We start from the raw sequence: 7,978 nt of genomic DNA on the forward strand, positions 1-7,978 counted from the left end.
CCTTTAACTGACATGTTCGCATGCATTCATTCTGAATCAATAAACAGATATGACACAAACACAGAAATTGAGTATAGTTTAGGGAGTAAATCAAAATAAGATCTTTCTATATGAGGACGGGCAATTTGATTGAAAAAAACTTGAAATTTCAAATGAGTCATGCAAGATAGAAATGGTAATAAACAATGTGAGAAGTAAATTACAAATGTTTTTTCAGATGTGACGGATAGTATGTAAATCATTTGCAAAAATAAAACTTAATTAGGTTTAACCCGTTGTTCAGCCCATAGTACAGTCAAATGACTAACAAAGCTAGTTGTATTAATTATTAATTAGTGTGAGTCTGAGTGAAACGTTTCTACCATCTTGTGAATTTTACCCATCATGGATAAATGTTTAAAAACAGGACCTTTTCACAAACGATCCTGCGACTGGACCATTTGCAAGTGAAGCAGCCACTCTCTCCTACCTAGAAAACCGAGAAAACCAAGCATAACCCAGAATGAAGGAAATGTTTACTGTATACATTTAGTGTTTATTTTGTTGTGAGATTATGCAATCGAAGTGTGATGGGTGACCTTGATTGTTGTGCTGTATTTGCTTAAATTTTAAAAAGGTAGATTATTTTCATGTGTACCGAAGAAAGGCTTGTTGGTGAATCAAGTGGGTCATGGGGTGCAAAAGTGTGGGAACCCCTGTGCTTGACCCCCACCGGTGATCAGAGGATGCTGTCCACAGGATGCTGTTGGCTGGATATTTTTGGTTGGTGGAATATTCTCAGTCAAGCAGTGACACCAACATGTTAAGAGCTCAAAGACACTGAGACGTCTAATCCTCTCAGTGTGTGTGTATTAAGTAAATGTACACTGCACTAAATAAAAATGTAAAATGTGCAATAAGTTTTGCACGTGCCACTTTTTATGTTTACAGAATACAGAATAATTTCTAGAATTTTCCATGATTGATTGCTTTCATAACTCAGGGGGTCTAATTTTTCTTTAAAACTTAGGCTGCGAAGGCTATTATGTCAAACATACACTGAAAGTGAAATAAGTGAATAATCTATGGAAGATTAAATGTTTAATTCATCTTAATACTTCCATATCTATTTTTTAATCATCGAGAACTGACAAAAATGTCACACCCTGGCCCACAAGCAGGCAAACCCACACAAATAACCCCATTCACCCATCCATGCAGACCCATTCACCCTGCTCAAGCCAATCAGACACCTTCAGCAAATCAATTACCAGTCTCTCCACCAGTCATATCACACAGCCACTTCCATGTTGACAATCAAATATTTATTGATTATCATTCCTACTTAAGCCCACAGGATCATCCAGTCAGTGTGTTGCATTGGTATGAGAATGTGTCTTGTAAGCCATCAAACTCCAAGAACACACAGTTGCTTGTTCACATTTTGCATAGTTACTTCTTTTCTGTTACAGTTTGCCCTCAGTTCATTCCTGTGTTTGCCTTTTTTCTTTTTTTATTAAACTTTCTATAAAACCTTTTAATACTTTCACTCAAGCCTTGCTCCTCTGCTCAAAAATGTCACAAAACCATATTCACGTTTCAGAAATGTACACAATTTAATATTATACATTACATTTACATTTATGGCAATTAGCAGATGCTCTTATCCAGAGTGATTTACAAAGTACTTTGTCATTTACTCATAGAATACCCTATTACAGTACAGTAGGTTAGAGTCCAACATACCAATGAACTAGAATACTGTAGAATACAGGGATCAATGCTGATACCTAGAAGTACAAAATACATATGGTCTATCTTAAACAATGATAAGTGCAGTAAACAATAAGTGCTAGAGTTTGTTAAACAATGTCCTACAATAATTTAGTCAGCCAATATGGGAGCAGGGCCAGTTGTCCTTTAAATATTCTGCAAATAGATGGGTCTTCAGTCTGCGTTTGAAGACTGCAAGGGACTCTGCTGTCCAGACAGCAAGTGGGAGTTCATTCCACCATCTTGGAGCCAGGACAGAAAAAAGTCTCGATGCTTGTTGTCCATGAGACCTGAAACAAGGTATTTCAAGCCGAGCCGTACTTGAGGTTCAAAGTACTCGAGGTACGGATCAGGCTTTGACTATTGACCTCATGTATGAAGGGGCTGGTCCATTTTTGGATTTGTAGGCAAGCATCAAGGTTTTAAATCTGATGCATGCAGCTACTGGGAGCCAATGAAGGGAGCAGTGGAGTAACATGTGAACTTCGGAAGATTGAAGACCAGTCGTGCTGCTGCATTCTGGACAAGTTGTAGAGATTTGATGGCTCTTAGAGGAAGACCAGCAAGTAGCGAGTTGCAGTAGTCTAACTTTGAGGAAGTTCTCAAAGGAAACTGTGAGGCCATGGTATGGGTTGGGTGTACCTGGGATGAACAGAAGCTCAGTTTTACTGGGGTTGAGCTTCAACTGGTGGGATGTCATCCATGGCACGATGTCAGTTAAGCATGCTGTGGTGGAAAAAATGAGAGCACATCAAACATAGACAGCTTTATGCATTGAGTAGTAAAAAAGTTTATTGAGTTCTGTCTCCTGTATAACAGAGAAAGAGAACTGAACCGCAATACAGTCCCCCTCTCCTTATACACAGACAGTGGCAGTGACGCCCAAAGTGAATAGAAAAGAAGAAAAAAACGACTCCTACAGTGTATCTGCTAATCATGCTTTGGTTAGTCTGAGCATTCATGATTCCTCTATCTCTATGGTTAGAACAGTGCGTGCACCTGCTGGGTCAGCACAAGAAGAATGCATGTGAGTCGCTGATGCCCCTAACTTGCACGCCTATCTGCAGATTGTTATGCTGTGACTATAGAAACAGAAAGCAACGTAACAGAAAGCAAAGTAAATTACATGCTCAGATATGTCTCTAGACCTGCGTATCAGAGGCTGGAAAAGAAATAAATAACTGAGTATCATCAGCATAGCAGTGGTAGGAGAAACCATGAGAAAATATTACATAACTAAGAGAACGAGTATACAAAGAGAAGAGATGGGGGCATAATACTGACCCTTGTGGAACACTAGTGGAGAGTCTACATGGTTTGTATGTGGATCTTCTCCATGTCACCTGATAGGACCGTCCCTCCAGATAGGACTGAAACCATCTCCAAGCAGAGCCAGTCACACCAAGCCTGGAGAGAACAGAGAGAAGAATGTTGTGGTTCTCTGTGTCAAAGGCTGCTGAAAGGTCTACAAGAATCAAAACAGATGACAGATTGGCAGCTTTAGCGGCATGAAGCTTCTCCGTCACTGCTATGAGGGCTGTTTCTGTAGAACGTGCCGGTTTGTAGCCAGACTGATTGGGATCATGCAGCTGGTTTGGGGTGAGCTAAAGAGACAATTGATTGTAAACCGCTTGTTTGAGGGGTTTTGGGAGGAAAGAGAGAAGTGATACTGGTCTGTAGTTCTTAACATTGGAGCCATCAAGTGTGGCCTTCTTGAAGATTGGTACCACCCTGGCAGTTTTGAATGCTTTTGGCAAGTATACAGAAGACAAGGAGTTGTTGATGATGACAGAGATGAAAGGAAGCAGATCTCTTGTGATTGTCTGGAACAGAGTGGAAAGAATTGGATCCAGCAGACATGTTGTCAGACTGCTGGAAGTCAGGAGTTGAAGAATTTCATCTGAGGAAAGAGGAGAAAAAGAAGTCAGAGAGTTGGATGTTGGGGAATGCATATTGGTTGGAGGAGTGAGAACAGAGGAAAAGGACTGGCGGATTGCTGCAACCTTCTCCACAAAGAAGGTGATGAAATCTTCAGGAGTAAGAGATGAGGAAGGAGGTGGAGGGGGAGGATTAAGTAGAGAATAAAAAATAGTGAATAGTTGGCGTTGATGAGATGCTGATGATTCAAATTTTCTCTGTAGTAGGATGACTTTGCAGATGTTACTTCCAGTGAAAACTTGGAAAGGAAAAATTTGTATGAGCTAATGTCTGAATCTAGGTGAGATTCTCTCCACCACCTCTCTGCAGTCCTTAGTTCTCTCCTGTGGCAGCAAAGTGTTTCTGTTAGCCAGGGGGCAGGTGGGGAAGACTTAGCAGGTCTAGAGGAGAGAGGGCACAGAAGATTCATTGATGAGGAGAGTGTAGAAATGAAAGAATGAGTAACTGCATCCAAAGAGAGAGAAGACAGAGAGTCAGGGTGAGGAAGGTGGACAAAATAGTAGAAGTAAGGGAAGAGGGAGTTATGGAGTGCAGATTGCGATGGAAGGAGGAGGAACATGTTGGAGAGGACTGGATGGAAAGAGAAGGAAGGGAGAGAGAAAGTGATGGTCCGAGAGGTAGACGGGGGTGACTGCTATGTCCGATGTTGTGGTGGCATGGGTGAAGATCAGGTCTAGAACATTGTCCACTTTGTGAATTGGAGGAGAGTGGTTGAGGATGAGGTCGAATGCTGTCAACAGCAGAAGGATACAGGAGGATTAGAGCTTATTTTATATTTATTTCATGAACACCAATAAAATCTGTATGTTTACGTTATGGCACTTAGCTGACACTTTTATCCAAAGTGACATAATTTTGACTGAATACAACTTGATACAATTTAGGGTTAAGGGTCTTGCTCAGGGTCCAACTACCGCCCTTCACTGACTGTCTGCTACTGGGGGTATTTTATTGTACCTGTCATATCTACCTGGCCTCTGTCCACCCCTGGTTTTCTCCTGACCACATTACACATTGTTTAGCTAAAGGGGCATATGGCTGGGACCTTCCTTGGATTTCTGTACTCACATCAGAACATACGTCACAGTTTTCATCTTTCCTACACTCACTTGATTTTCTGCATTCTAATTAGTTTCAGAACTCTCCTTTTGTCTTTCCTGTTTTCCCTCTTCAAAGGACCTCAAAATCATTCATCTTTGTCCTGTTCCCCCCTACTTCTTTCCCATAAGTGTATCTCTCTTCTTTCTGTTTCACTAACCATGATGCATCTCTCTATCACAGGACCCTGACAGAGGCCACTGTTTTCTCTCTTTTCAGCAGGGAGTGTTGTGATTTTGTGGATGTTGTTGCATGTTGTGACTTGTGTGTTGTATATTTAGTGTTCCTGGCTGCAAGACAACTTTCCTCTGTGGATTATAAAGGGAATGGAACTGAACTGAACATAATTGTTGCACAGTCAACAGTCTCTCAAACCAGCCTGGAGTTACAGTGCAGTCCTTCTGATATTGTACAACCTCATAGCTTAAAACAAAAATTAGTTTCTCACTAATTTCATACACTCTAAGCCCAGCATTACACCACTGTTCTGTCGATATATCTAGCAGTCCTACTGAGGGTTTTACATACCATTGACATGTTTGTTTAGGTCAGGGCTTTCAAAGACTGTGGGTCTCCTCTCTGACTAAGCTTGGAAAAGGTGTGATGGTGCAAGTTCTCAACATTGACTGGGTCAGACCATTCCAAGCCAAACTGCAAGTTCCCAACATTGATTGGGTCAGATCATTCCAAGCCAAACTGCAAGTTCCCAAAATTGACTGGGTCAGATCATTCCAAGCCAAACTGCAAGTTCCCAACATTGACTGCGTCCGACCATTCCAAGCCAAATTACAAGCTAACGTAACTTATGAAACAACAAGCTGTACATGTGATGTCCACATCACTGTTTTAATGACATGTCAAGAGAAATGTCTTTCTGGCTTTTCTCCCTTTTTAAGAATTTGGAACTATGCTTTAATATTAATTTTGAGCATCTACTGTATAAAATTCATATTGACAAATGATTGCTGTGGTGGAACTCTGGAAATCAATCACACCTCAGGTAGAAGGTAATATTTGAATGCTTTGTGCACAAGGGACTCTGTCCCTCTGTCAGTAATGACTGCTAGTAGAGCGAGTCCCAAACATGATCACACTTGCTTTCTTATAGTTCCTCTCCACCCTTGTGGTTTTCCTGCCCCACCTTTGCTGTTCATCAAGCGCTCCCTTATTGGAAGTCGGCCAACTCACTCATGTCACATTTGACAGCTGTAAACACACACATGGTTCCTGTGATTCAGGTCTTCTCTTCCACTCGGGGTGAGAGACAGTCTAAAGTGTAACAGATATTAAGCTCAGACATAAACTTATACAAATACATTGTTGCCTTTATAGGTAATACAACATTTATATATAATATAAAGTAAGCAATATATATAAATCTCTTCACAATGTTTCTCCTGTAGAGGCTCCTATAGAGACTGCATTTTGCATTCTATGGAGCTCTGCTTTCCTTTTATGACATTCTCTAGCCCAGTGGCCTTTTATGTGTCAACAGTGACATTCAGGGTTTTCTTTAACATTGCCAGATGCCTCCAGCATAGGTAGTATAATTGTTTCCCTCATAACAAGCTTGTCGAGGTGTTTTATATTTCTTCTCTGACCATTTTTTTTATTACTGGAACCACTGAGGTGTACCATTCTGTGGGCCTGGTGAACTCCCTTATGGTTCCTATGGACCACATCCTGTGCAACTTTTCATTCACTTTTTCGAATCAGCAGAACACACTCTATGTGGAGTGGCTAGACTGTGTGACTTAAACATACTACATTGGGATTTAGTTCTATTTTAACTAGCTTGCAACTCAGGAGCACAATTTCCTCAAGCACCAGGGCACTGACCTGCAACACCTGGTCACTGACTTCCACCACATGGTCACTGACCTGCAACACCTGGCAATGACCTGCAACACCTGGGCACTGACCTACTAAGCTACTAAGCCCATGTTGCATACCATGCCCTGACTGATTTGGACTCTTGAAGAGTCAATTTGGAAGAGTCAATTTGGACTCTTGAAGACTTTGTCAGTTTTCACTAGCAGAGGTGCTGTAGGAGAGCTAAAGATGTGCTGCAAAACATAATTATGACATCAATACTTTAAAGGTGACTATTTAGCTACATACTGTAAGATCCACCTTCACTTATTGTCTGAATGAGCCCCCACTACACTACTAAGTAAGGATGACTCACTGTCTCTGGCAAGGCTGTCCTGTATGACCACTGACCTCTCTGTTTTACCTTTCCATGCTGCAGCAAAATGCCTAATTTTGTTGCATGTAAGACAATTCCATTTGGACGCAGGGCTTTCGTACAGACAGTGTGATATATTACACCTTGGACAGACTGCTCCCTGCTTCTGTTTGTGTTCATCTTACCTTATCAGGTAAAGAATTAACCTCAACTTCCTACTTGTTCAGCTTCACTGCAATACAAAAGTGTGAAAAGCATTGGATCCATAGTGGTCAGTGAGAACACTGGCTAAAGTCAAAGGACTCTGGAGCAGGACATTCCCACATTCACCCCACTTGTACCCCACTCTAACCCCACTCTTACCCCACTCTAACCCCACTCTTATCCCACTCTTACCATATTCTTATCACACTCTTACCCCACTCTTACCCCACTCTTAGCCCATTCTTACCCCACTCTTACCCCACTCTAACCCCACTCTTAGCCCATTCTTACCCCACTCTTACCCCACTCTAACCCCACTCTAACCCCACTCTTACCCCACTCTAACCCCACTCTTAGCCCACTCTTACCCCACTCTTACCCCACTCTTACCCCACTCTAACCCCACTCTTATCCCACTCTTACCCCACTCTTACCCCACTCTAACCCCACTCTTACCACATTCTTACCCCACTCTTATCCCACTCTAACCCCACTCTAACCCCACTCTTACCCCACTCTAACCCCACTCTTACCCCACTCTTACCCCACTCTTAGCCCATTCTTACCCCACTCTTACCCCACTCTAACCCCACTCTTACCCCACTCTTAGCCCACTCTAACCCCACTCTTATCCCACTCTTACCCCATTCTTACCCCACTCTTACCCCACTCTAACCCCACTCTTATCCCACTCTTACCCCATTCTTATCCCACTCTTACTCCACTTTTACCCCATATTTACCCCATTCTTATCCCACTCTTAACCCACTCTAAGCAGTTTTTTGGTGGGTAAACTGA

At 42.0% G+C, this 7,978-nt stretch overlaps 1 long non-coding RNA gene across 1 annotated transcript; it reads right to left on the bottom strand.

Moving 5' to 3' along the window:
* Positions 1–1,864: 1,864 nt before the first annotated feature.
* LOC145652796 (uncharacterized) lies at positions 1,865–7,159 on the bottom strand. The gene is made up of 3 exons (XR_014119052.1): positions 7,120–7,159; positions 3,037–3,159; positions 1,865–2,478 (listed from the first exon to the last, which is right to left on the bottom strand). It is a non-coding gene; the product is annotated as an uncharacterized LOC145652796 (long non-coding RNA).
* Positions 7,160–7,978: the final 819 nt, after the last annotated feature.

Source organism: Electrophorus electricus, chromosome 21 (assembly GCF_041902795.1).
Source record: "Electrophorus electricus isolate QZ-2024a chromosome 21, ASM4190279v1, whole genome shotgun sequence".
Taxonomy (NCBI): domain Eukaryota; kingdom Metazoa; phylum Chordata; class Actinopteri; order Gymnotiformes; family Gymnotidae; genus Electrophorus; species Electrophorus electricus.